Source organism: Hypanus sabinus, chromosome 9, assembly GCF_030144855.1.
Source record: "Hypanus sabinus isolate sHypSab1 chromosome 9, sHypSab1.hap1, whole genome shotgun sequence".
Lineage (NCBI taxonomy): Eukaryota > Metazoa > Chordata > Chondrichthyes > Myliobatiformes > Dasyatidae > Hypanus > Hypanus sabinus.
The window spans coordinates 77,082,389-77,105,702 of NC_082714.1; the positions used below are offsets into that span (position 1 = coordinate 77,082,389).

The 23,314-nt window shown below is 50.9% G+C and overlaps 2 long non-coding RNA genes across 4 annotated transcripts in view; one reads left to right on the forward strand and one right to left on the reverse strand.

Moving 5' to 3' along the window:
- The window catches only part of LOC132399506 (uncharacterized), a 76,585-nt gene extending 72,964 nt beyond the window's left edge, over nucleotides 1–3,621 (reverse strand). For 2 of the 3 annotated variants that reach the window (XR_009514011.1, XR_009514010.1), the window contains exon 1: nucleotides 210–3,621. This is a non-coding gene — a long non-coding RNA (uncharacterized LOC132399506). The remainder of the gene's footprint in view (nucleotides 1–209) is intronic. The other variant, XR_009514009.1, reaches the window with a different exon arrangement.
- Nucleotides 3,622–3,841: 220 nt separating this feature from the next.
- On the forward strand, nucleotides 3,842–14,846 carry LOC132399507 (uncharacterized). The gene is made up of 3 exons (XR_009514012.1): nucleotides 3,842–5,490; nucleotides 5,863–6,065; nucleotides 14,336–14,846. It is a non-coding gene; the product is annotated as an uncharacterized LOC132399507 (long non-coding RNA).
- Nucleotides 14,847–23,314: the final 8,468 nt, after the last annotated feature.

Below are 23,314 nucleotides of genomic sequence, written 5' to 3' on the forward strand. Positions count from 1 at the left end.
GGACACTGTGGAGGCCGGGACACCGGGTGCATTTAAGGCGGAGGTTGAAAGGGTTTTGATTCATTAGGGTGTGAAATGTTGCGGGGAGGAGGCGGGAGAACAATATTGTGGGCCGAAGGGCCTGTAATGTGCTATAGATTTCTATGTTAATAGGGCGGAGAGGGACATAGACCGGCCCCGCTGCAATGGCCTAAATCTGATTTACACACCCTCGGTGACTGGAGATCTTCGGGGCCAATCCTCGTTCTCCCTGCCTGCGGCCAAAAACCAGAGAAGGCCGGGGATTGGGCCTGAATCTGGACCCGGGATGCCTGGAGACCTCAGGTCTCCCCGTGCGCGACCCCGCGATCCCATGCACACTCCCATCAGGAACAGTCGTCGCCGCTTCTCGCCTCGGTTTTTGTTGAGCAAAACCGGTACAAACTTACAAAGCCCCGCCGGAAGTCTCCCTGACTGACTAACCCCCGTCCCCATCAATCAAGACTACACGCAACCAATGGGCGATTTGTTCTACATCCCGCCCACAGCTTCGGCCAATCATACGCACAGACCAAATAGAACGTGGAACAAATAAACTCTTCTCGGGCAGAGTGGCAGATTTTGTCATCGAAACGTCGGTTGTAATCGATGCCTGTACCCGGCAGGAAGCCCAGGAGGGGTTTATTCGTCATGTACACCGGGGAAGCACCAGATCCTAAAACATGAAACGTTCAGCAATGCTTGCAAGATAGGATATGCCCAACTTTCAGAAAAACCATTCGGGGTTCGAGTTCCCGAGCAACTACTCGCCCAAAACTGTCTGTCAATCATCTGGAGAGAGCAATAAATGCAAGCAGAGCCTTCACTATCATCAGCCATTCAGGGCTGAATTCGTCCTCCCGCCCACATCACCCATCAATCAGTGCTGACAGCCAATCCGGCACGGCTAGGGTTGGACTTGTAGCTACAGTCGCTCATTCCATGGTAACGTCGAGGAGAGAAGATAGTACAGACAGTAGCTTGCTGAAATTAAAATAGGCTGGAAAAATATTCAACAGACCCTGTGAGTTCATTTAAGTACAAAAGTAATTAAAGTACAAGATCGATTACCTTTCTGTTTTTATAGTGAAAAGGATCAAATGCCGCTGCGAGGATCGATGGTAATGGCGGTATTTCTTACCCAGGGTTCCGAGCGCTTTGGAAAGGGCTCCGCTCCCGGAATGATGGCCCAGCATTTGCAGTAGGCAGTGAAGAATGAGAATCAGGTTTAATATTGAATACAGTATCAAGTCAGGTTTATTGTCATTTCTGTGACTGGTACAGCACACAGTAAAAACGAAACAACGTTCCTCCAGGACCATGGTGCTACATGAAACAACACAAAATTACACGAGACTACAGACCTGCACAGGACTACATAAAGTGCACAAAACAGTGCAGGGCAGTTCAATAATTAATTGATAAATAAATAATTAATAAACAAGATAATGGGCACAGTAGAGGACAAATTTCAATATAATAATAAATGATGTAGATGTCAGTCTAGACTCTGGGTATTGAGGTATTGGTTTGGGGGAAGAAACTGTTGCACTGTCTGGTCGTGAGAGCCCAAATGCTTTGGTACCTTTTGCCAGATGGCAAGAGGGAGAAGAGTTTGTATGAGGGGTGCATGGAGTCCTTCACAATACTGTTTGCTTTGCAGGTGCAGCGTGTGGTGTAAATGTCTGTAATGGCAGGAAGAGAGACCCCGATGATCTTCTCAGCTGACCTCACTATCCACTGCAGGGTCTTGCGATCCGAGATGGTACAATTTCCGAACCAGGCAGTGATGCAGCTGCTCAGGATGCTCTCAATACAACCTCTGTAGAATATGATGAGGATGGGGGGTGGGAGATAGACTTTCCCCAGCCTTCACAGAAAGTAGAGACACTGCTGGGCTTTCTTTGCTATGGAGCTGGTGTTGAGGGATCAGGTGAGATTCTCCACTAGGTGAACACCAGGAAATTTGATGCTCTTAACGATCTCTACCGAGGAGCCATCGATGTTCAGCAGGGAGTGGTCGCTCCGTGCCCTCTGAAGTCAACAACCATCTCTTTTGATTAGTTCACATTCAGAGACTGGTTGTTGGTTGTGAATATCATCAGCACATGCCATGCTCTCCAAAAGACATAAAGTTAAAGATGAAACATTCTTTTCAACATTTTAAGCAAGATTGTTGTATTATTTTTGTTTTGTACAATTTTAGAGTGGAAAAAAAGGAAAGGAGCACCGTGCAAAAGTTTGGGCACCCAATAGATCTGAGCTCTCAGAGAACTTAACAAGGTCTCAGACCTTAATTAGCTTGTTAGGGCTGTGGCTTGTTCACAGTCATTGTAAGGAAAGGCCAGGTGATGCAAATTTCAAAGATTTATAAATACCCTGACTCCTGAAACATTGTCCCAACAATCAGCAGCCACAGGCTCCTCTAAGCAGCTGCCTAGCACTCTGGAAATTAAAATAAATGATGCCCACAAAGCAGGAGAAGGCTATAAGAAGATAGCAAAGCATTTTCAGGCAGCCGTTTCCTCAGTTTGTAATGTAATTAAGAAATGGCAGTTAACAGGAACGGTGGAGGTCAAGTTGAGGTCTGGAAGACCAAGAAAACTTTCCGAGAGAACTGCTCGTAAGATTGCTAGAAAGGCAAATCAAAACCCCTGTTTGACTGCAAAAGACCTTCAGGAAGATTTAGCAGACTCTGGAGTGGTGGTGCACTGTTCTACACCTGCAAATACCTGCGCAAATATGACCTTCATGGAAGAGTCATCAGAAGAAAACCTTTCCTGTGTCCTCACCACAAAGTTCAGGGTCAGAAGTTTGCAAAGGAACATCTAAACAAGCCTGAGGCATTTTGGAAACATGTACTGTGGACTGATTAAGTTAAAAAGAACTTTTTGGCCACAAAGAGCAGAGGTATTTTTGGAGAAAAAAGGGTGCAGAATTTCATGAAAAGAACACCTCTCCAACTGTTAAGCACGGGGGTGGATCGATCATGCTTTGGGCTTGCGTTGCAGCCAGTCGTGTGGGGAACATTTCACTGGTAGAGGAGAGAATGAATTCAATTAAATACCAGCAAATTCTGGAAGCAAACATCACACCGTCTGTAAAAAAGCTGACGATGAAAAGAGGATGGCTTCTACAGCAGGATAATGATCCTACACACACCTCAAAATCCACAATGGACTACCTCAAGAGACACAAGCTGAACGTCTTGCCATGATCCTTACAGTCTCCTGACCTAAACATCATCGAAAATCTGTGATACTTGCCAAAGGGGGTGTTACTAAGTACTGACCATGCAGGGTGCCAAACTTTTGCTTTGGGCCCTTTTCCTTTTTTGTTATTTTGAAACTGTAAAAGATGGAAATAAAAAAGTAATCTTGCTTAAAGTATTATAGAAAAGTGTCATCTTTAACTTTATGCCGTTTGGAAATCAGGTCATCTTTTACTTGCTTAGCTATTCACAGTAACAGAAATTTTGACAGACAGACATACTTTATTGATCCCAAGGGAAATTGGGTTTCGTTACAGTCACACCAACCAAGAATAGTGAAGAAATACAGCGATATAAAACCATAAATAATTAAATAATGATAAGTTAATCATGCCAAGTGAAAGTAAGTCCAGGACCAGCCTATTGGCTCAGGATATCTGACACTCCGAGGGAGGAGTTGTAAAGTTTGATGGCCACAGGCAGGAATGATTTCCTATGACGCTCAGTGTTACATCTCGGTGGAATGAGTCTCTGGCTGAATGTACTCCTGTGTCTAACCAGTACATTATGGAGTGGATGGGAGACATTGTCCAAGATGGCATGCAACTTGGACAGCATCCTCTTTTCACACACCACCGTCAGAGAGTCCAGTTCCACCCCCACAACATCACTGGCCTTACGAATGAGTTTGTTGATTCTGTTGGTGTCTGCTACCCTCAGCCTGCTGCCCCAGCACACAACAGCAAACATGATAGCACTGGCCACCACAGCCTCGTAGAACATCCTCAGCCAGTGGTGCCCAAACTTTTGTATGCACTGTATATACATCTATTAAATAGTTAAGTTAGAATAAGTAGTGAAAAGTATCAAAAATAAAGAAGTAGTGAGGAAGTGCTCATCGGTCCAATGTCCATTTAGAAATCAGGTGGGGAGGAAGCTGTTCCTGAATCACTGAGTGTGTGGTTTGGGTACTCCTGATGGTCGCAATGAGAACAAGGCAGGTCCCAGGTGGTGGGGATCCTTAATAATGAATCGCTCCTTCAAGATGTCTTGGTACCCGTGAAGGAGCTGACTAACTTTACAAGTTTCTGCAACTCACTTCGATTGTGTGCAGTAGCCCCCCCCCCGCCCCCCATATCAGACAGTGATGCAGCCAGCCAGTGCACTCTCTATGGTACAATTGTAGAAATTCTTGACAAACCAAATTCCCTCAAACTCCTAATGAAATATAGCTGCTGTCGTGCCTTCTTTATAGCTGCATCAATGTGTTGTGTCCAGGTTTGACACCCAGGAATTTGAAATTGCTCACTCTCTCCACCTCTGATCCCTCGATGAGGATTGGTGTGTGTTCCCTCGTCTTACCTGTTCTGAAATCCAGAATCAGCTCTTTGGCCTTGCCGACAATGAGTGCAAGCTTCTTCCAGTAACACCACTCAACTAGCTGGTATATCTTGCTCCTGTACGCCCTCTCGTCACCGTCTAAAATTCTGCCAACATCATCAGCAAATGTTTGAGCTATGCCTGGCCACACAGTTATGGGTGTACAGAGAGTCGAGCAGTGGGCTAGGCACACACCCCTGTGATGCACCGTGTTGATTGTCTGCAAGGTTGAGATGTTGTGGTCTTCTGGTTAGGAAGTCAGGGATCCATTTACAGAGGGCAGTACAGAGGCTTTTTAATCAGGATTGTAGGAATGATTCTGTTAAATGTTGAACTATAGTTGATAAACAGCATCCTGACATACTGTAGGTAGTTGCATTGTCCAGGTGATCCAAGTCTGCATGGAGAGCCATTGAGATCGTGTCTGCTGCAGACCGTAGATGTGAGCACTACTGGACGATAGTCATTGAGGCAGCTCACACAGCTCTTCTTGGGCATTGGTGTAATTGTCGCCCTTTTGGAGCAGGTGAGAACTTCTGACTGTAGCAATGAGAGATTGCAAATGTTTTGAATACTCCCACCAGTTAGTTAGCACAGGGTTTCTGTGCCTTACCAGGTACTCCATCGAGACCTGTCACCTCACGAGGGAACCCCTGTTAGAAGACAGCTTGACATCAGCCTCCGAGACAGAGATCACTTTGTGATGTTGGGTTTTGCTTTGTAGGAAGTAATGACCTGCAAACCCAGCCAGAGATGATGCACGTTCGATGTCACCTCCAACCTCTCCCGGAATTCCTTCTTGGCTCTTGAAATAGCCCTCCATGGATCTCTTGGGAGCCATAGTTCGAGCCCTCAGCAGAAAGTGGAGGTGGTTCCTGCTGGTAAGGTAACCAGGGTGCAGGGGAGGGATCCTCCTATGGAGGAGGCCATTGAGCTGCCCCATGTCTCTGGGGAGTAACTGAGGGGAAGGAGTTTCACTTGCATCTGCTTCAGATGCAACTACCTGCCCCTGTCCTTGTACCGCCACAGTGCCCAGCACCCAGCGTCCTAACTCGCGGGTCAGCCAGCAGTTCAACTGCACTTCTTCCTGTTGTGTTTTTAAAATTTCAGTAATATTGTAAATATATTGTTTGATTAAGCATTCTTTGTTGTTTACGGGTTAGCTGTAAAAGTACGTCATCACGCCAGCAGGTGATATGTGTGCGCCAAAGTTAGACTCTCATTACAGACTCCCGTCTTTTCCTTTCAACTAGTTTAATGTCTTGGAGTACAAAGCATAACAGAGGCAACAAGGAAGTTTTAAACAAACCCAAGGTGACTACCTACACATGGAAGCACAGTGAGACAAAGAGAGCAACGAGAAACGGGCAAGTTTAAAAACACAGAGTTTTTTCCTTCAGATCAGCACATTTTCTTCACAAAAGCAAAGATGATCAAATTCAAAAAGACAGAAAATGTAAGTATTCACAAGTTTGTAAACAATGAGTACCATGTGATAATACTCACAAAAATGGCTGTCTGGCCTCATCGGAAAGGTAGATGCGTTTAATTGTACAACAGATAGCTGGCTTGTGTGTTCTGAGTTAATCTAGCAGTATTTTAAAGCAAATGGAATAGACAGTGAGAAACAAGTGCCAGTTACACTCTGTGCATTGATTTAAGGCATACAGTTTTCTTCAAAGTCTGAATGCTTCAACCAAACTAGCTAAAAAGAACTTTGCTGATATTGTGAAAGTCAGGTAGGAACATTTAGACCAAAACTGTTGTTTGATGAAAAATGCATTAGGTTTCATAAGTGGAATCAAGAGTAAGGGGAGTCCATCTCAGCATCCCTGGCTGAATCGATTAAGTTATCTGAGCATTAGACACAAGATGCTGGAGGAACTCACCAGGCCAGGCAGCATCTATGGAAAAGAGCACAGATGACATTTCAGCCGAGACTCTTCATCAGGCCTGATTTCTAGCATCTGCAGATTTCCTCTTGTAGTTATTTGAACTCTGTCATTTTGGTAATGGACTTAATGATACACTGAGAGATCGTTTAGTTTGTGGGGAATCCTACAAGAAAGCATTCAAAAATGGCTCCTAACTGAAGCACAACTTACGTTTGAATGAGTAGTTGAAATAGCCATTTCAATGGAAACAGCAGAGACGCAATTGGGTTGTAGTCAGTAATGAAAGTGAGCTTGACAGGATTTTAGTGCCTAAACAGAAACCAGCCTAGCCTAATAAACTGTGTTATTGTTGTGGTGGGGCTTACGTACACCTGACCAGTGCAGATTTAATGGTGAAACTTGCAGAAAGTGCCGCAAAGTGGGACAAATACAAAGAGCATGTTGGACAGACAAAAATAAATGGACCGCACCAGGAAGAGATAAAGGTTAACAAGTCAAGTTGCAGTTTCAAAAAGAGCACAACTCTGCATGCTTTTGATGAAAGATCTGATAATGATGAGAGTGACACAGGACTAGGTACCTTTGACATTTATAATTTGAAAACTAACAATAGACAAGTAATATGGCTAACACCAGAAGTGAATGGTAAATTCACTTAAATGGAATTGGACACTGGCTCGGCTGTTTCAGTTGTTCCACAAAATGAGTTTGAATGGCACTTCACAATACTGAAGCCTACAAATATCCAGCTAAGAATTTATACTGGAGAAAGCATCATTCCTGTGGAAATCGTCTAAGACAACCATTTTGGATTTGTCCATTATGGCAAATTGGATTGCGATCCACCCACCATTGGCATGCTACATCCCCTGTAATAGAGTGAATGAAGAATTGGTGCCCATACTGAACACTATGAACTGTTGCCCAACAGGACAAACAGGTGTTGGTGCCACACTCTATGCCTGTGGACTCGCAGTTTGGTTTTGACTTATGATTGACCTTTGGGCCTTGATCTTCGGTATCGACAGATCACAGGTCTCGCAGATGAGGACCTCGAACTCCACAGATGCTGCCTGACTTGCTGAGCTCCTTCAGCAGTCTCCTTGATACGGACTGACAAGGATGTTGTCAGGACTTGAGTTTATTCATTTGAGTGTAGGAGACTGGGGTGGGGAGGTGGGGTGACCTTATAGAGATGTGTAAAGTCAAGATGAACATACGGAGTGAATGCACTTCACCTCTCTCACATCCCCTTCCCTGGGGTGTTACCATGTTGTTGCACTCTTACCTTTACTGCTCCTCAGTACTCTACTGTTCCCCTTTGCTGCATAATCGGTGAGCTTCACACCTGCAAAGATTTCCATTGCACCCTGGTGTACAAAATCAACGTCAAGCTTATCAAGCAATTTAATGTCTGTAAGGGATGTAGAATCAGCTGGCACTTTTAAATGGCAACTCAAAACCTCTAACTTTGCTTTTAACTAGCATCTGTCTTTTTCTCATGTTTATTTATATCTACATTTTTTATTTTGTTTTTGTGTAAAGCACTTTGAACCACATTGTTTGTATGAAAAGTGCTCCATGAGTAAGTTCTAAACACAAGAAGTTCTGCAGATGCCGGAAATCCAGAGCAACATACACATAAAACAAACTCAGCAGGTCAGGCAGCACCTGCGCAGTCGACTTTTCAGGCTGAGACCCTTCATCAAGGGGTAAGACAACAGAATAAAAAGGTGGAGGGAGGGAAGCAGGCCAGCTGGAAGGTGATAAGTGAAGCCAGGTGGGTGGAGGGCTGGAGAGAAAGGGATCTGACAGGAGAGGAGTGGACCTTGGAAGGAGGAGGGACGCCAGGGGGAGGTGATAGACTGGAGAGGAGAGGTAAGAGGCAGAGTGGGGAACAGAGAAAGTGGTGTGAGAAATCAAGTTCGAGGCTACCTAGATGGAATATGAGGTGTTGTTCCTTCACCCTGAGGGTGGCCTCATCTTAGCACAAAAGGAGGCCGTGGACTGACATGTCAGAATGGCAACGGGAATTAAAATAGTTAGCCAGAAGGAAATTGTGCTTTTGGCGGATGCAGCAGAAGTGCTCGACAAAGTGGTCCCCCAATGTAGAGGAGGCCGCAACGGGAGCACTGGACACAATAGACAATCCCAGCAGATTCACAGGTGAAATGTTGCCTCACCTGGAGTCCTGAATGGAGGTGAGGGAGGAGGCCACTTGGAGGCATAAGTGCTGGGAGGGAGACTAGTGGGGAGGGACAAATGGAGAAGAGGATCACAGAGGGAGTGATCCCTGTGGAAAGCAGGGAGGGGAGTTAAGGATGTGTTTGGTGGTGGGATCCCTTTAAAGTTGTGGAGAATGATGTGTTGATGCTGAGGTTCATGGTGTGGGAGGTTAGGAGAGGAACTCTGTCACTGTTAAGGCAATAGAGTGATTATTATTGTTGTTAAATAATATTAAATAAGTTATTGTTATTATTGTCACCTACGCAAGTCCATGTGTGTCCAGGTGTAATGAAGAAACTACCTGCAGCTGCATCTCAGACACAGAGCATCAGAGACACAATCAGAACAAAGAAGGGATTCAAGATTGTTTAATGTCATTTCCAGAGCACAAGTGCAAAGGAAAGCCCAGTGTAGAGCCCTGGTTCATACTTTACTGTATTTTGGCAGTTCTATAAGAGCCGTCGGTTCTGCTTTCAGCCTGTTTGGGTTGTTGAAGATAAGGGATGAGGAGAAATGTGTGCCATCCAATTAGGATGGTAGAGCTGAGGGCTGGTTTCTCTGGTGAGGGACACTAAGGTTGGGCTTGGAGCTTTTGTTCGAGAGGAGGTGAAGAGAGAAGAGGTCATAGGATTCGACCCAAAGTGGGACCGTGATTCGATGAAGCCAGGGGTGAGATCAATTGAGGATCGGTGCCCATGGAGAGACTTTGAGCTCCAACTTGCGCTCATTTGACTGTTTCATTAAAATAGGCCCTTTTCTTTCTTTTGGTCTTTTCTTTACTAACCCTTTAATCAAATTAAGATTCATAAATATAATCTTTTAATCATGTACGGTGTGCTGTCCGTTACTTCGTGGCACTGATTTGTAACAGGGTAGAAAATTACACAGCATCCACACCAACCGAGGTTTGATGAGGGTTCGTGCCTCAATCTCACGCATTTGGCGGGGCTGGGGTTGTGTTCCCTAGACTTACGCAGCCAAGGAAATCAGGGCGTTTCATTGTGGGGGCTCGTACGGGATTGATTCCGTTGCTCAGTGTTACCCCAGATCCACTCCAGCACATAAAAACACAGGATAAAGATCACAATAATGCGAGACCACATATAAATATCTTACATATAAATACGTAAGATAACTGACATACATAGGATTATACGTACATACATAAGGTGACTCTGACAGGAAATGATAAAGTAGTGATGATAGAGGGTGTGCTGTGCTGAGGTGGGAAGTCCATTGTAGTGCAAAGTGTTCATATCCTGAGGCGGTCTGTAGTGTTCTGTTGCTGAGGTGGTGATCAGGGTTGTGATGGTCGGTTCAGGAACCGAATGGCTGAAGGGAAGTCGCTGTTCCTGAACCTGGTGTTGTGGGACTTCAGGCTTCTGTACCCCCTACCCGATGGGAGCTGTGAGAAGGTGGCCTGGCCCGGATGGTGGGGGTCTTTGGTCATGGGTGTGGCCTTCTTAAAGCGGTGCCTCCTGTAGATACGACTGATGGTGGGGAGGATTGTGCTTGAGATGTATTGGGGTGGGTCCACTGCTCTCTGCAGCTTGAGTTCACCTCTGTCTGTGTGTCTGTGCATTTCATTGTCCTGCCAAGACCAATGGTACAGAACAGCTGCCGAAGCTTGATAGAGAGTTCAGTGACCATGGGAAGATAAGCATGCAAGGCACACTCTATAGGACAACACACACAAAATGCCGGAGGAGCTCAGCAGGTCAGGCAGCGTCTATAGTAAACAGTCGGCCTTTCGGGCTGAGTTCCTTCGGCAGCTTTGGAAAGGAAAAGGGGAAAAAGCCAGAATAAGAGAGTGGAGGAAGGAAAAGAGAACAAGTTGATTGCTGATACAGGTGTCCTGATGAAGGGACTCGTCCCGGCCCAAAATGTTGACTGCTAATTCTTTTTCACAGATCAGAAACAAGTTTAATATCATTGGCATATGTCTTGTTGTGTGGCAGCAGTACTACAATACGTTACAACAGAAACTAAATTGCAGTAAGAAGTGTGTATATGTTTTTTTAAGTTAAATTAAATAAGTAGTGCAGAAAGAGAAAAAATATAGTGAGGTAGAGTTCATGGGTTCAATATCTGTTCTGAAGCTGTTCCTGAATTGTTGATTCTACCTGACCTGCTGAGTTCCTGCAGCATTTTGTGAGCATGTGTTACTCTGGATTTTCAGCATCTGCGGAGTCTCTTGTAACACGTGAGATGAGGTGAGGGGGAAGGTGGGTGGGTGGGGGAGGAGGGATGATGTGAGGAGGGAATAAGTGGAAGAGGAGGAATCTAATTGGAGAGGAGAGTGGATCATGGAAGAAAGGGAAGGAGGAGGAGGAGAACCAGAGGAATGGAAGAAGAGGGAAGGGGTGAAATTACTGGATATTAGAGAAATTGATGTTCAGTGGAGAGGGTCTAACTATTGCCACAGAAAAAAAATGACACGTTAATGACCAATTATACCGTAGTGATAGTAAAAACAGTAACTCTAAGATATAATTGGTCATTAATGTGTAGTTATTGGTTATCAATACCTGAAGAATGTATTGTACAGTAAGAAATTAAGAAGTGCACAAAGTGGGTCAATATTTGTGTGGAAAATTACAGTTCTGATCTGATTCAGAATGGTTTGGTGATGGAGCTGTGCTGTTCTCCTGGTGAATAAAGTGCACGTGGTCAGAGCTCGGTTAACTAGCAACCACATTATCACCAAGTCGATTTGCCATTTGACGAACCAGCTCCCCTTGGGCCCCATGTGTTCTAAACTTTAGGACCAGCCCATCCCACGAGCTTGTCAAATGCCTTACCAAAATCATACCGATAACATCTACCAATAACTTCCGTCACCTTAATACCAAAGAGCAGAATTAGGCCATTCAGCCCATCGAGTCTGCTTCGCCATGCCATCATGGCTGATTTATTATCCCTCTCAACCCTATTCTCCTGCCTTCTCCCCGTAACCTTTGATGCCCCAACTAATCAAGAACCCATTAACCTCTGTTTTAAATATACCCAATGACTTTGTCTCCACAGCTGTCTGTAGCAATGAACAGCAATAAATTCCACAGATTTGCCATCCTCTAAATAAAGAAATTAGTCCTCATCAAACAGTAGTAAAGATATTGTCTACAAATTATAATGGGAGGTAGAAAATGTATGTCAATAGGGCAATATTATGATATTCATGGGCATTTCAATATGCAGGTAGATTGGGAAAATCAGGTTGGCCCTGGATGCCAAGAGGGGGAGTTTCTTGAATGCCAATCAGATGTTTTTTAAGAGCAGCTTGTGGTTGAGCCCGCAAGGGGATCAGCTATTCTAGATTGGGTGTAATGCCTTGGAAGATTTCTACTGCTATGTTGGTTTAAAGTTTGGTGCAATTTGAAGAAGATATCCATAAGGAACGCTTATGCTCTGAGCGGGGCTGGATATTAGAATTCCCAATGATCTGCTACTTAGAGTGCTGAGTGGAAAAGCAATTTGTACAGAGGATGTGGAGAGTCTGCAGAGGGATATAGATAGGTTAAGTGAGGGGGCCAAGGTCTGGCAGATGGAATATAATGTTGGAAAATGCGAGATCATGCACTTTGGAAGGAATAATAGAAGAGCAGATTATTATTTAAATGGTGAAAGATTGCAGCATGCTGTGGTGCAGGAGGATTTGGGAGTGCTTGTTCATGAATCGCAAAAAATTAGCTTGCAGGTACAACAGGTTATTAAGAAGGCAAATGGATTGTTGGCCTTCATTGCTAGAGGGATTGAATTCAAGAGCAGGGAGGTCATGCTGCAACTATACAGGGTACTGGTGAGACTGCGCCTGGAGTACTGTGTGCAGTTCTGATCTCCAAACTTGAGGAAGGATATACTGGCTTTGGAGGAAGTGCAGAGGAGGTTCACCAGGTTGATTCCAGAGATGAAGGGGTTAACTTATGAGGCGAGTTTGAGTCGCCTGGGACTATACTCTGGAATTCAGAAGAATGAGAGGGGATCTTATAGAAACATACAAGATTTTGAAAGGGATTGATAAGATAGAAGTAGGAAAGTTGTTTCCATTGGTAGGTGAGACTAGAACTAGGGGACATTGCCTCAAGATTGCAAGGATTTAGGATGGAAATGAGGAGAAACTGTTTTTCCCAGAGAGTGGTGAATCTGTGGAATTCTCTGTCCAGGGAGGCAGTTGAGGCTTCCTCACTAAATATATTTAAGATACAGTTAGATAGGTCTTTACATAGTAGGGGAATTAAGGGCTGTGGGGGAAAAAGCAGGTAGATGGAGCTGAGTTTATGGAAAGATCAGCCATGATCTAATTGAGTAGCAGGGCAGGCTCGATGGGCCGGATGGCCTACTCCTGCTCTTATTTCTTATGTTCTATAAAAGTATTGGGGAAAGTTATGCTGATTGAATGGCGATTTGACTAATCAGTCCAGACTACCAATGACATGACTGAAGAAACAGGAGCCTGGAGAGTCCGTGTTTTTAGAGAAGGGGGGAATGTAGCTGAGGGTGAAGACTTTAAAGACAACTTGTTCTTGTTTCTGTGAAGTGAGGGAAAGGAGTTGTCTGATGGGTCCTTCAGTGATCGATTGCCGCTCATTGCGGCTATTACCCGTGGAGAGCCAAAGTTATCGGAGGCTGGGAGTGTCCAGTCCATCCCTAATGGGGATGAAGTTTGTCAGGTGTGGACAGAGCAGTTACTGGGTGAGTGGCAGTCCTCAATTACTATGAACAACACAGCGACTGCTGGGGTAGTGAGGCCTCGAAAGGCAGAGAACTCATTGGTCACATCCATGTCTACGTGCAAGTGTTAGAAAACATTTACATGACAGGCAGCCCAGATGATCTACTGATGAAGTTTAGCCACGCATTCCAGAGGAAGGGAAGTACACTTTCTGCTTACATTTTCAAGCTAGAGAGACAGCTGCATTGCTTGCGCCGTAAAAGGGGCCACTCAGCTGGCTGAGATAAATCAATTAAGGGTGGAGAAAGTTGTGAAGGGCATGCTGTCACATGACGCAATTGCTTAAGCATTCGTATGAATCTCAAGATGCGTCCCCTCTCTCATTTGTTGAGCTGATCAGAGAAGTAAGGGACGAGGGAAACATGATGGAGGAGTGGGAGGCCTCCACCAACAAGGCAAAGTCCTCAGTTGTCACCGACCCCGATACTCAACTCAGTGATCATTCCAGTCAGGGTTTTAGCAGGATGTAGTGAAAATCCTACAAGCCGAGGTATCTCGGCTCATCGAGCGTGACAAGTCTGATCGGAAACCCGATCCACCTGGAGGATTTACGAAGCAGAGGAATGCTGCTGAAAGGGGTCTTTTGACTTGGGAATTTTCTGTTACAACTGTGGAGGGGATGGACATTTCAAGCGGGAGTGTGAAACCGTCGGAAAGTAAACCAGCTGTTGCTCAAACAGAAAAGGAAGGAGGGACCCGGCATTGGTATCTCAGACAGGGCACTTTCCAATCAGTGTACCAAGGAAAATATCAAAGTGCAAAACCCTGTTCCTGAAGGTTTAATGGGACCAAGCTCAGACATATCCATATGGATTGAGGATATTTGTGCTATAGCCTTAGTTGATACAGGTTCTCAAGTTACTTTCTTTACAGATCCTTTTACAACCGGTATCTAACATTGATGCCACTCAGTGCCCTGGAAGCCCATATGAAACTGGAGTTTTCGGAAGCTGATGTTGGAGTTGCTGAGACTATTGTTATTGGTCAGCCGGCATCCGGTTGAAAAAGGTGAAGCTTCCATTTTTACGGGAACAAATGCTTTCATCATGAGAAGGTTTGAGGGAACGTTGCAATAAGAGGGACGGAGAAAATTGTTTGAAAACCCAGACCATTCACCCGGTGTTGACAGCTGCTTTTGAGAAGGTGCAAGTTCCTTCTAAGCAGGATAAACGAGGAACTGTGTGGTGCACCCCGCCTAAACCTGTTGTGTTATTGTTACTCTTCTCATTGTTACCGTCAGGTGGGAAATAGAGGAGCCTGAAGCCACACACTCAGCGATTCAGGAACAGCTTCTTCCCCTCTGCCATCCGATTCCTAAATGGACATTGAACACTACCTCACTTTTCTTTCTGTTTTTGTACTATTTTAATCTATTAATAAAGTATATGTATGAATACACTTCCTGTAACTGACTTACTCGGTTATTTATCTTCTTTCTATACTATGCATTGCATGCTGCTGCTGCTAAGTTAACAACTTTCATGACACGCGCTGGTAAATCTGATTCTGACACTAGCTAGAATGAAGGGAAGCCCCAAATTCCCCGGAATGCCCGATCCCAAGGCCCTCATGGTGGACCGTTAGCTGCTGGTGAGATTGGAACTGCAGAAACCTTCAGCTGTTCACACAAACAGGATTGTCAGGAATACCTCACAGGGAGACGTTACCCTCACATGTGGGAGGCTGTTCCCAGTGACAGTAATGTCTAGTTTTCCCGTGAGGAAAGTGGGAGAGAGAAGGTCTCCTGCATCGGGAGAGTAAATAAGAAAGTCATTCAACTTTGGTGACTCCTGGGTACCCGTGGAATGGAAAAGGAGACTAACGGAGAAGATGATGAAATTTGAAGATGACTTTTCTACTGACAAGTTGAATGAGGGTTGCTCCAAGAGTACTCAGCAAACTATTAGAGTAATGCAGGACTTCGCTTTCAGAGCGAGGTCGTGAAATTAGCAACAGCGGAAGTTGGCAGCAGCAACTGAAACTGAAGGAAGCTGGCCTTGTCCCTGTCCGAGACCCTGTGCTTCACCCACAGTGGTGGTGAGGAAGCTGGTCTTGTCCCTGTCCGAGACCCTGTGCTTCTCCCGGAGTGCTGGTGAGGAAGCTGGTCTTGTCCCTGTCGGAGACCCTGTGCTTCATCCGGAGTGGTGGTGAGGAAGCTGGCCTTGTCCCTGTCGGAGACCCTGTGCTTCACCCGGAGTGGTGGTGAGGACGCTGGCCTTGTCCTTGTCCGAGACCCTGTGCTTCACCCGGAGTGGTGGTGAGGAAGCTGGCCTTGTCCCTGTCGGAGACCCTGTGCTTCACCCGGAGTGGTGGTGAGGAAGCTGGTCTAGTCCCTGTCGGAGACCCTGTGCTTCACCCGGAGTGGTGGTGAGGAAGCTGGCCTTGTCCCTGTCCGAGACCCTGTGCTTCACCCGGAGTGGTGGTGAGGAAGCTGGTCTTGTCCCTGTCCGAGACCCTGTGCTTCTCCCGGAGTGGTGGTCAGGAAGCTGGCCTTGTCCCTGTCCGAGACCCTGTGCTTCACCCACAGTGGTGGTGAGGAAGCTGGCCTTGTCCGTGTCCGAGACCCTGTGCTTCACCCGGAGTGGTGGTGAGGAAGCTGGCCTTGTCCCTGTCCGAGACCCTGTGCTTCTCCCGGAGTGGTGGTGAGGAAGCTGGCCTTGTCCCTGTCCGAGACCCTGTGCTTCACCCACAGTGGTGGTGAGGAAGCTGGCCTTGTCCGTGTCCGAGACCCTGTGCTTCACCCGGAGTGGTGGTGAGGAAGCTGGTATTGTCCGTGTCCGAGACCCTGTGCTTCACCCGGAGTGGTGGTGAGGAAGCTGGCCTTGTCCGTGTCCGAGACCCTGTGCTTCACCCGGAGTGGTGGTGAGGAAGCTGGCTTTGTCCCTGTCGGAGACACTGTGCTTCACCCGGAGTGGTGGTGAGGAAGCTGTCCCTGTCCGAGACCCTGTGCTTCACCCGGAGTGGTGGTGAGGACGCTGGCCTTGTCCCTGTCCGAGACCCTGTGCTTCACCCGGAGTGGTGGTGAGGAAGCTGGCCTTGACCCTGTCGGAGACCCTGTGCATCCGGAGTGGTGGTGAGGAAGCTGGCCTTGTCCCTGTCGGAGACCCTGTGCTTCATCCGGAGTGGTGGTGAGGAAGCTGGCCTTGTCCGTGTCCGAGACCCTGTGCTTCACCCGGAGTGGTGGTGAGGAAGCTGGCCTTGTCCCTGTCGGAGACCCTGTGCTTCACCCGGAGTGGTGGTGAGGAAGCTGGCCTTGTCCCTGTCCGAGACCCTGTGCTTCACCCGGAGTGGTGGTGAGGAAGCTGGCCTTGTCCCTGTCGGAGACCCTGTGCTTCACCCGGAGTGGTGGTGAGGAAGCTGGCCTTGTCCCTGTCCGAGACCCTGTGCTTCACCCGGAGTGGTGGTGAGGAAGCTGGCCTTGTCCGTGTCGGAGACCCTGTGCTTCACCCGGAGTGGTGGTGAGGAAGCTGGCCTTGTCCCTGTCGGAGACCCTGTGCTTCACCCGGAGTGGTGGTGAGGAAGCTGGCCTTGTCCGTGTCCGAGACCCTGTGCTTCACCCGGAGTGGTGGTGAGGAAGCTGGCCTTGTCCCTGTCGGAGACACTGTGCTTCACCCGGAGTGGTGGTGAGGAAGCTGGCCTTGTCCCTGTCCGAGACCCTGTGCTTCACACGGAGTGGTGGTGAGGAAGCTGGCCTTGTCCCTGTCGGAGACCCTGTGCTTCACCCGGAGTGGTGGTGAGGAAGCTGGCCTTGTCCCTGTCCGAGACCCTGTGCTTCACCCGGAGTGGTGGTGATGAAGCTGGCCTTGTCCCTGTCGGAGACCCTGTGCTTCATCCGGAGTGGTGGTGAGGAAGCTGGTCTTGTCCGTGTCCGAGACCCTGTGCTTCACCCGGAGTGGTGGTGAGGAAGCTGGCCTTGTCCCTGTCGGAGACCCTGTGCTTCACCCGGAGTGGTGGTGAGGAAGCTGGCCTTGTCCCTGTCCGATACCCTGTGCTTCACCCGGAGTGGTGGTGAGGACGCTGGCCTTGTCCCTGTCGGAGACCCTGTGCTTCACCCGGAGTGGTGGTGAGGAAGCTGGCCTTGTCCCTGTCGGAGACCCTGTGCTTCACCCGGAGTGGTGGTGAGGAAGCTGGCCTTGTCCCTGTCCGAGACCCTGTGCTTCATCCGGAGTGGTGGTGAGGAAGCTGGCCTTGTCCCTGTCCGAGACCCTGTGCTTCACCCGGAGTGGTGGTGAGGAAGCTGGCCTTGTCCCTGTCGGAGACCCTGTGCTTCACCCGGAGTGGTGGTGAGGAAGCTGGCATTGTCCCTGTCGGAGACCCTGTGTTTCACCCGGAGTGGTGGTGAGGAAGCTGGCCTTGTCCCTGTCGGAGACCCTGTGCTTCACCCACAGTGGTGGTGAGGAAGCTGGCCTTGTCCCTGTCGGAGACCCTGTGCTTCAACCGGAGTGGTGGTGAGGAAGCTGGCCTTGTCCCTGTCGGAGACCCTGTGCTTCACCCGGAGTGGTGGTGAGGAAGCTGGCCTTGTCCCTGTCGGAGACCCTGTGCTTCACCCGGAGTGGTGGTGAGGAAGCTGGCCTTGTCTCTGTCCGAGACCCTGTGCTTCACCCGGAGTGGTGGTGAGGAAGCTGGCCTTGTCCCTGTCCGAGACCCTGTGCTTCACCCGGAGTGGTGGTGAGGAAGCTGGCCTTGTCTCTGTCCGAGACCCTGTGCTTCACCCGGAGTGGTGTTGAGGAAGCTGGCCTAGTCCCTGTCGGAGACCCTGTGCTTCACCCGGAGTGGTGGTGAGGAAGCTGGCCTTGTCCGTGTCCGAGACCCTGTGCTTCACCCGGAGTGGTGGTGAGGAAGCTGGCCTTGTCCCTGTCAGAGACCCTGTGCTTCACCCGGAGTGGTGGTGAGGAAGCTGGCCTTCTCCGTGTCCGAGACCCTGTGCTTCACCCGGAGTGGTGGTGAGGAAGCTGGCCTTGTCCCTGTCGGAGACCCTGTGCTTCACCCGGAGTGGTGGTGAGGAAGCTGGCCTTGTCCGTGTCCGAGACCCTGTGCTTCATCCGGAGTGGTGGTGAGGAAGCTCGCCTTGTCCCTGTCGGAGACCCTGTGCTTCACCCACAGTGGTGGTGAGGAAGCTGGCCTTGTCCGTGTCCGAGACCCTGTGCTTCACCCGGAGTGGTGGTGAGGAAGCTGGCGTTGTCCCTGTCGGAGACCCTGTGCTTCATCCGGAGTGGTGGTGAGGAAACTGGGCTAGTCCCTGTCGGAGACCCTGTGCTTCACCCGGAGTGGTGGTGAGGAAACTGGCCTTGTCCCTGTCGGAGACCCTGTGCTTCACCCGGAGTGGTGGTGAGGAAGCTGGCCTAGTCCCTGTCGGAGACCCTGTGCTTCACCCGGAGTGGTGGTGAGGAAGCTGGCCTTGTCCCTGTCCGAGACCCTGTGCTTCACCCGGAGTGGTGGTGAGGAAGCTGGCCTTGTCCGTGTCCGAGACCCTGTGCTTCACCCGGAGTGCTGGTGAGGAAGCTGGCCTAGTCCCTGTCGGAGACCCTGTGCTTCACCCGGAGAGGTGGTGAGGAAGCTGGCCTTGTCCCTGTCCGAGACCCTGTGCTTCACCCGGAGTGGTGGTGAGGAAGCTGGCCTTGTCCCTGTCCGAGACCCTGTGCTTCACCCGGAGTGGTGGTGAGGAAGCTGGCCTAGTCCCTGTCGGAGACCCTGTGCTTCACACGGAGTGGTGGTGAGGAAGCTGGCCTTGTCCCTGTCCGAGACCCTGTGCTTCACCCGGAGTGGTGGTGAGGAAGCTGGCCTTGTCCCTGTCCGAGACCCTGTGCTTCACCCGGAGTGGTGGTGAGGAAGCTGGCCTTGTCCCTGTCGGAGACCCTATGCTTCACCCGGAGTGGTGGTGAGGAAGCTGGCCTTGTCCCTGTCCGAGACCCTGTGCTTCACCCGGAGTGGTGGTGAGGAAGCTGGCCTTGTCCCTGTCGGAGATCCTGTGCTTCACCCGGAGTGGTGGTGAGGAAGCTGGCCTTGTCACTGTCGGAGACCCTGTGCTTCACCCGGAGTGGTGGTGAGGAAGCTGGCCTTGTCCCTGTCGGAGACCCTGTGCTTCACCCGGAGTGGTGGTGAGGAAGCTGGCCTTGTCCCTGTCGGAGACCCTGTGCTTCACCCGGAGTGGTGGTGAGAACGCTGGCCTTGTCCCTGTCGGAGACCCTGTGCTTCACCCGGAGTGGTGGTGAGGACGCTGGCCTTGTCCCTGTCCGAGACACTGTGCTTCACCCGGAGTGGTGGTGAGGAAGCTGGCCTTGTCCCTGTCCGAGACCCTGTGCTTCACCCGGAGTGGTGGTGAGGAAGCTGGCCTTGTCCCTGTCCAAGACCCTGTGCTTCACCCGGAGTGGTGGTGAGGAAGCTGGCCTTGTCTCTGTCCGAGACCCTGTGCTTCACCCGGAGTGGTGGTGAGGAAGCTGGCCTTGTCCCTGTCCGAGACCCTGTGCTTCACCCGGAGTGGTGGTGAGGAAGCTGGCCTTGTCTCTGTCCGAGACCCTGTGCTTCACCCGGAGTGGTATTGAGGAAGCTGGCCTAGTCCCTGTCGGAGACCCTGTGCTTCACCCGGAGTGGTGGTGAGGAAGCTGGCCTTGTCCGTGTCCGAGACCCTGTGCTTCACCCGGAGTGGTGGTGAGGAAGCTGGCCTTCTCCCTGTCAGAGACCCTGTGCTTCACCCGGAGTGGTGGTGAGGAAGCTGGCCTTGTCCGTGTCCGAGACCCTGTGCTTCACCCGGAGTGGTGGTGAGGAAGCTGGCCTTGTCCCTGTCTGAGACCCTGTGCTTCACCCGGAGTGGTGGTGAGGAAGCTGGCCTTGTCCGTGTCCGAGACCCTGTGCTTCATCCGGAGTGGTGGTGAGGAAGCTGGCCTTGTCCCTGTCGGAGACCCTGTGCTTCACCCACAGTGGTGGTGAGGAAGCTGGCCTTGTCCCTGTCCGAGACCCTGTGCTTCACCCGGAGTGGTGGTGAGGAAGCTGGTCTTGTCCCTGTCCGAGACCCTGTGCTTCTCCCGGAGTGGTGGTCAGGAAGCTGGCCTTGTCCCTGTCCGAGACCCTGTGCTTCACCCACAGTGGTGGTGAGGAAGCTGGCCTTGTCCGTGTCCGAGACCCTGTGCTTCACCCGGAGTGGTGGTGAGGAAGCTGGCCTTGTCCCTGTCCGAGACCCTGTGCTTCTCCCGGAGTGGTGGTGAGGAAGCTGGCCTTGTCCCTGTCCGAGACCCTGTGCTTCACCCACAGTGGTGGTGAGGAAGCTGGCCTTGTCCGTGTCCGAGACCCTGTGCTTCACCCGGAGTGGTGGTGAGGAAGCTGGTATTGTCCGTGTCCGAGACCCTGTGCTTCACCCGGAGTGGTGGTGAGGAAGCTGGCCTTGTCCGTGTCCGAGACCCTGTGCTTCACCCGGAGTGGTGGTGAGGAAGCTGGCTTTGTCCCTGTCGGAGACACTGTGCTTCACCCGGAGTGGTGGTGAGGAAGCTGTCCCTGTCCGAGACCCTGTGCTTCACCCGGAGTGGTGGTGAGGACGCTGGCCTTGTCCCTGTCCGAGACCCTGTGCTTCACCCGGAGTGGTGGTGAGGAAGCTGGCCTTGACCCTGTCGGAGACCCTGTGCATCCGGAGTGGTGGTGAGGAAGCTGGCCTTGTCCCTGTCGGAGACCCTGTGCTTCATCCGGAGTGGTGGTGAGGAAGCTGGCCTTGTCCGTGTCCGAGACCCTGTGCTTCACCCGGAGTGGTGGTGAGGAAGCTGGCCTTGTCCCTGTCGGAGACCCTGTGCTTCACCCGGAGTGGTGGTGAGGAAGCTGGCCTTGTCCCTGTCCGAGACCCTGTGCTTCACCCGGAGTGGTGGTGAGGAAGCTGGCCTTGTCCCTGTCGGAGACCCTGTGCTTCACCCGGAGTGGTGGTGAGGAAGCTGGCCTTGTCCCTGTCCGAGACCCTGTGCTTCACCCGGAGTGGTGGTGAGGAAGCTGGCCTTGTCCGTGTCGGAGACCCTGTGCTTCACCCGGAGTGGTGGTGAGGAAGATGGCCTTGTCCCTGTCGGAGACCCTGTGCTTCACCCGGAGTGGTGGTGAGGAAGCTGGCCTTGTCCGTGTCCGAGACCCTGTGCTTCACCCGGAGTGGTGGTGAGGAAGCTGGCCTTGTCCCTGTCGGAGACACTGTGCTTCACCCGGAGTGGTGGTGAGGAAGCTGGCCTTGTCCCTGTCCGAGACCCTGTGCTTCACACGGAGTGGTGGTGAGGAAGCTGGCCTTGTCCCTGTCGGAGACCCTGTGCTTCACCCGGAGTGGTGGTGAGGAAGCTGGCCTTGTCCCTGTCCGAGACCCTGTGCTTCACCCGGAGTGGTGGTGATGAAGCTGGCCTTGTCCCTGTCGGAGACCCTGTGCTTCATCCGGAGTGGTGGTGAGGAAGCTGGTCTTGTCCGTGTCCGAGACCCTGTGCTTCACCCGGAGTGGTGGTGAGGAAGCTGGCCTTGTCCCTGTCGGAGACCCTGTGCTTCACCCGGAGTGGTGGTGAGGAAGCTGGCCTTGTCCCTGTCCGATACCCTGTGCTTCACCCGGAGTGGTGGTGAGGACGCTGGCCTTGTCCCTGTCGGAGACCCTGTGCTTCACCCGGAGTGGTGGTGAGGAAGCTGGCCTTGTCCCTGTCGGAGACCCTGTGCTTCACCCGGAGTGGTGGTGAGGAAGCTGGCCTTGTCCCTGTCCGAGACCCTGTGCTTCATCCGGAGTGGTGGTGAGGAAGCTGGCCTTGTCCCTGTCCGAGACCCTGTGCTTCACCCGGAGTGGTGGTGAGGAAGCTGGCCTTGTCCCTGTCGGAGACCCTGTGCTTCACCCGGAGTGGTGGTGAGGAAGCTGGCATTGTCCCTGTCGGAGACCCTGTGTTTCACCCGGAGTGGTGGTGAGGAAGCTGGCATTGTCCCTGTCGGAGACCCTGTGTTTCACCCGGAGTGGTGGTGAGGAAGCTGGCCTTGTCCCTGTCGGAGACCCTGTGCTTCAACCGGAGTGGTGGTGAGGAAGCTGGCCTTGTCCCTGTCGGAGACCCTGTGCTTCACCCGGAGTGGTGGTGAGGAAGCTGGCCTTGTCCCTGTCGGAGACCCTGTGCTTCACCCGGAGTGGTGGTGAGGAAGCTGGCCTTGTCTCTGTCCGAGACCCTGTGCTTCACCCGGAGTGGTGGTGAGGAAGCTGGCCTTGTCCCTGTCCGAGACCCTGTGCTTCACCCGGAGTGGTGGTGAGGAAGCTGGCCTTGTCTCTGTCCGAGACCCTGTGCTTCACCCGGAGTGGTGTTGAGGAAGCTGGCCTAGTCCCTGTCGGAGACCCTGTGCTTCACCCGGAGTGGTGGTGAGGAAGCTGGCCTTGTCCGTGTCCGAGGACCCTGTGCTTCACCCGGAGTGGTGGTGAGGAAGCTGGCCTTGTCCCTGTCAGAGACCCTGTGCTTCACCCGGAGTGGTGGTGAGGAAGCTGGCCTTCTCCGTGTCCGAGACCCTGTGCTTCACCCGGAGTGGTGGTGAGGAAGCTGGCCTTGTCCCTGTCGGAGACCCTGTGCTTCACCCGGAGTGGTGGTGAGGAAGCTGGCCTTGTCCGTGTCCGAGACCCTGTGCTTCACCCGGAGTGCTGGTGAGGAAGCTGGCCTAGTCCCTGTCGGAGACCCTGTGCTTCACCCGGAGAGGTGGTGAGGAAGCTGGCCTTGTCCCTGTCCGAGACCCTGTGCTTCACCCGGAGTGGTGGTGAGGAAGCTGGCCTTGTCCCTGTCCGAGACCCTGTGCTTCACCCGGAGTGGTGGTGAGGAAGCTGGCCTAGTCCCTGTCGGAGACCCTGTGCTTCACACGGAGTGGTGGTGAGGAAGCTGGCCTTGTCCC